Below are 5,386 nucleotides of genomic sequence, written 5' to 3'. Positions count from 1 at the left end.
AGATAGGGAGTCCTCAAAATAGTCTTTACCCGAGGATGAAGGCTTGTTATGATCTTCGGGCAAAATAGATTTGTTTAACAACAATTTTTTTAGGCCTCAACAGCCTCAAGGGTTAATGGGAATCCCTCCCAATTATTCAGAACTTCCCCTTCTCTAAGGGGGGAATGAGATGTGAAATTGATTTGGTTGATGATTTGGTCGGTGTTTCGGAGATGACCATGATCTCCGGTTCATTGTTATCAGGTTGGGGCATAGTCCCTCCCAAGCTTGGTGGGATGATGATTGATACCCAGTCAGTGCCAGTGGGGAAGGATTATTATTTCTCTTGGCTTGTAGTGATTATCACTTTGGTGGATTTTGAAACGGTCTCTGATAGACTTTTGTTGGAATTCTCATTAAATAAAACATCAATGCCTTCTATGAAGGATGATTGAGACTTAACAATTGAGTCTTCTTGAATGTGCACGGGATTTGGAATTTACCATTATTGACTTCCTCACTAGTCTTGTTGGCAATGGTTCTGATAAGCTGTCCGGTCTAGTATGTGATTTTGGGAAACTGATACTGATATGGGGAACTCTGCCTAGATTCCAGATATTCGATTCTTGATTTTGCTTTCTTGCTAGTCGAAATTCTTTCTTCTTGTCGTTCATTTCTGCTATATCCCTTTTTGTGGGCCTAAACCCCAGACCGAAATAAGGAGTATATTTTTTTGCTTCGATCGGCGTAGCCTTCCCTTTCCTTCTGATCTCAACCCTTGTCTAGGTCGATAACCTGATTTCTTCAGTACTCGTTCGATCATCAGATTCACCCTTGATAGTTTTGCTTTTACTTTCACTTTCCCTTTCTCAATATGATTGACAGTAGTGAATTGATAGGAGTGGTACAGCGCCTTATCCTTTGTTATTTCAATATCGATGAATGTTACATCATGAGCTCTTCTAACTGGGATAAGATTCTCTGCCAATACTGATATCATCCTTTGCCCAATGATAAATTTGACTCGTTGGTGCAACGAGGAAGGTACAGCCCCTACAATATGGATCCATGGCCTGCCCAACAGTAAGTTGAAGGTTGTCGATATTTCATAACTTCAAATGTTACTTCGAACATACACGGGCCTATTGTGATTGGTAAATCCACCTCTCCTAACAAATCCCTTCTTGAACTGTCAAAGCCTCGGACAACCTTGTTGTTGGGGTTGACATGTGACCAATCGACATTGAGTTTTCGAAAGATTTCTAGAGGACAAACATTAAATGTTGAGCCATTATCAATCAATACCCTAGCAACCATCATGCCCTTCTACATGACCATGATGTTTAACAGTTCCACGTGCTCCCGTCCTTCTAGCACGAATTAGCTTCCTGTAAAGATGATGGGATTGGGAACCATTATTTGACTAACCGTTTGTTCTAGTTGTATAGGCGAAGTGGTTGTCGGTGCATGCGATTTTTCCAGTATTTTCAACAGTATTTCTTAGTGCTCCTCAAACTTTTGTAACAAACCCAGTATACTGATCTGAACAGGTTGTTTGTTTAATTGGTCCACTATATTATGTTCGCTCTTACGAATGAACTTAATGAAGTCTACAGCCTCTTTATCTGTCATTTTTACCTTCTCTTCCGTCTTGTCATCTTTATACAACTTACCATTTCCTTTTACCTTCCTTTTTTCTTTCTCTGTCACCTCTTTTGCGATCTTTTTTGTTTCTTCCCTGATGTTTATCCTTTTTTCTGATAAATTTTGACATCTTCCTGCCCTTTTCATATGGTCGATATCAGCCACCATTACTTTCTTCGTAGTCTCAGCATCTGTGCCTGTAGTGATAGTGGTCTCATAACTCCAAGGACCTGCCTGGTTGGAGTTATAGTGGAATGCTTTAGGTGAGCGTATGGTCATGGGAGGTGGATTGGGTTTTACATTGAGAATGAGGGGTGGTGGTGATGATTTGGATGTAGTAGTGGTAGGAGGAGTTACATGAAGAGTTGATAGAGTGTATGGAATGACGAGTGGTAGACGTGAAGACGAAGTATATGGTATATGAAAGGGGGGTCAAATTTTAATGGTTTCGTATTCCTAAAAGTGGTAGGATAGCAGTATTTTGATGAGTGGGATGGATGGTGAAGTCGGCCAATCTGAGAGGCAATTATGAATTTTAATATGGATTTGTTGTGTTATGGTCGACTGTGTTAACCGTTGACGTCTTTGATTCCTTTGTTAAGTGGACCCTGATTTTTGCCCCGATAGGTCCTATCAAATCTGATGGATTGAAGTCAAGTTTTCCATAAATGACATTTACCCTATGCCTACTCCCCTCTCCATTGTGAGTAGGTAAGGGGTTTTGATTGATGTTCTATTGTTGGGGTGGGTTGGCAGGTCCATCTAGGATGGGAGCCTTCTTATCAATCAAATTCTGTACCTGATATTTGAGTTGCCAGCATTGATCTGTAGAGTGCCCTGGTGCACCCATATGAAATTCGCAGAACAAATTGGGGTTGTACCCTGGCCCTTTAGCAGCCTCAGGATTTGGTGGACGTTTTGTAAGATACTCACCCCTGAACAAGATTGGCAGTAATTCCAATAGTGTCATAGGTAACTTGGTAAATACTTTATTTATTCTATTGGGTCATGCCTACTGGTTTTGTCCATATAGTGGTGCCTGCTATGTAACTGGTGGAGGGTTTGCCCTGAATTGATTTTGGAATGCAGGGTTCCACGTTGGTGGTGTTGTTGGAGCCCATGAAGTTGACGGCGCTTGTGGTCTTGATGCTGGTAAAGGGATGAAGAGGGGTCGACTTGGTTGTACATTGTTGACCTGTGTTTCTTCCCTCTTTTTTCCTATAGGCACTGGTTTTCTCTGAGAAGGGATTCCTGTTGTTACCCCTAGACTCGTAAAATCAAATATTAGACCTGTTCGGATCCCATCCTCGACCCGGTCTGCTACTTGTACTAGATTTGAGAATGTGCTTGTGGTGTGCCCTACCAGATGAGTATAGAAGGCGTGCCCTAGTGTCGAGATAAACGTTGTGTTCATCTCTTGCTCGGTCATTGCAGGCTTTACTTGTGAGGTAGACTCTCGCCACCTCTGTGCATACTCTTTCACCGTTTCTCTCTGTTTCCTTGTCATTTTTGCCATGTCGTTCCGATTTAGATCAAAATTCATATTGAATCGGTAATTATGACAGAACATTTCTGCCAGGTCTTGCCAACTCTTAATGAGTGTGTGGTCTAATCTAGAGAACTATTTGAGTATCGGCCCCATCAAACTCCTCTGAAATAATTATACCAATAGCTTGTCATCCTTGCCATATTGGCACATGGATCCACAGCATAATTTCAAGTGTGACACTGGGCGCCCTACTCCATTATATTTTTCAAATTCTGGATACTTGAATTTGATCGATAATTGAGCATTGGGGTAGAACCAAAGGTCCTTGAACCGAGTTTTACTCATAGTGTTGAGGCCCTTCATCCTTCTCATTTCTTTTTGTCGAGACTCGATTTGCTGAGCCAATTTTTCATCTGTTGCACTTTTTACTTCTGTGGCCCTGTATTAACATTCGTCGTCAAGAATGACCACAGGGGGTGGTTGATTCTGTCGAATATAGAGCGGGGGCCCCTGGTATTCCGACACTGCAGGAGACATAGTGGTATGTGGTCCTTACGGAGATTGCTCGGGTAGATCCTGATTTGACCCTAAAACAGGATGCTGCATTGTCTGGGCTTGTATGATGCTGGCATTGACTAACACGACACTTAGTATCTTTTCTTGCCTCTCAATCATTTTCAATAATACTACTATTTTAGGATCAACTTCTGACATTTCGACTACTGTGGGCTATGTTGGTTCGGAAGAACTCATGGTGACGATGGAAAATCTGAGAAAATATGATGGTACCTCTGGCTGCTTATATTTCTTTCGTTTGGCCACCAGTGGGTACAGAGACTAAGTGTTACTATCTTGTTTTCAAAAGTAAAGATACATGATGTTTTTATTAGGTCAGGTAAAGTTGTTTATTATGAGTTTTAACGAAATAATAATTTTTCGGCGTAGATTCGGTATCAATATGGAGTTAGTGAAGTGCTTTAAAAAAGAATTACACTAACACGGAGCTGGCATCAACATGGAGTTGGCATCAACACAGAGCTGGCATTGACATGGAGTCAGTGATATATTACATCAGCACGGAACTGGTATCGACACAGAGTTAGTACAATATTTTTAAAAATAGAATTATCTCAGAACGGAGCTGGCATCGACACGGAGTCGATAAAATATTTTTGAAAATAGAATTATCTCAGCACGGAGTTGGCATTGACACGGAGTCAGTAAAATATTTTTGAACATAGAATTATCTTAGCATGGAGCTAGCATGACACGGAGTCGACAAAATAATTTGGAAAAGGGAATTTCATCAGCACGGAGCTGGCATCGACACGGAGTCAGTAAAACATTGAGAAAAAAATAATTACATCAGCACGGGCCTGGCATCGACATGGAGTCGGTAAAATATTTTAAAAAAAGGGGATTTCATCAGCACGGGACTGGCATCGACACAGAGTCAGTAAAATCTTTTGAAAAAAGAATTACATCAGCGTGGAGCTGGCATCGACACAGAGTCGGTAAAACATTTTGAAAAAGGGAATTTTATCAGCACGGAGCTGGTATCGACACGGAGTCGGTAAAATATTTTAAAAAAGGGAATTTCATCAACACAGAACTGGCATTGATAAGGAGTCGATAAAATATTTTGAAAACGTAATTACATCAGCATGGAGCTGGCATTGACACGAAGTCGGTATAACATTTTCAAAAAGTGGGTTGTTGCAAATAAGTCGAGTTGAAAAGACTTTTTTTTTGTTAGCCCTCAACCCAATTCTATGATATCAATGCCGGCCAGTCAGATCTCCAGGGAAGAGGCGATGCATAATGACACTCTTAAATCACCTCATTTCCTTGAATAGACGTAGTTTATCCCCCTCGTATCAAGATAGCAAGATCTTTCTAGGTACTGAACTTGATCAAGAACTGCAATTGGCGCTTAAAATTTTTATTTTTTTAAGATTAAATTCATTTAAGTTGATTGATCGATTGTTCGCCTTGTTAGATTCTAGTGGATCATGGACTTGATTCGATATGGGTTGTAGACCCGGTTTGTAGTGGATTTGGGTCGTGGACCCAGTTGTAGTGGATTTCGGTTGGGGGCCCAGTTGTAATGGATCTGGGTCGTGGAACCAATTGAAATGGATCTGGGTCGTGGAACCAATTGAAATGGATCTGGGTCGTGGACCTAATTGAAATGGATCTGGGTCGAGTGGCCCATATGTAATGGATTAGGTCGTGGACCTAGTTGAAACTGATCTGGGTCATAGACCCAGTTGA

Source organism: Akebia trifoliata, chromosome 16, assembly GCF_017979445.1.
Source record: "Akebia trifoliata isolate Shusen 1 chromosome 16, ASM1797944v1, whole genome shotgun sequence".
Taxonomy (NCBI): Eukaryota; Viridiplantae; Streptophyta; class Magnoliopsida; order Ranunculales; family Lardizabalaceae; genus Akebia; species Akebia trifoliata.
This window is presented reverse-complemented; position numbering follows the sequence as displayed.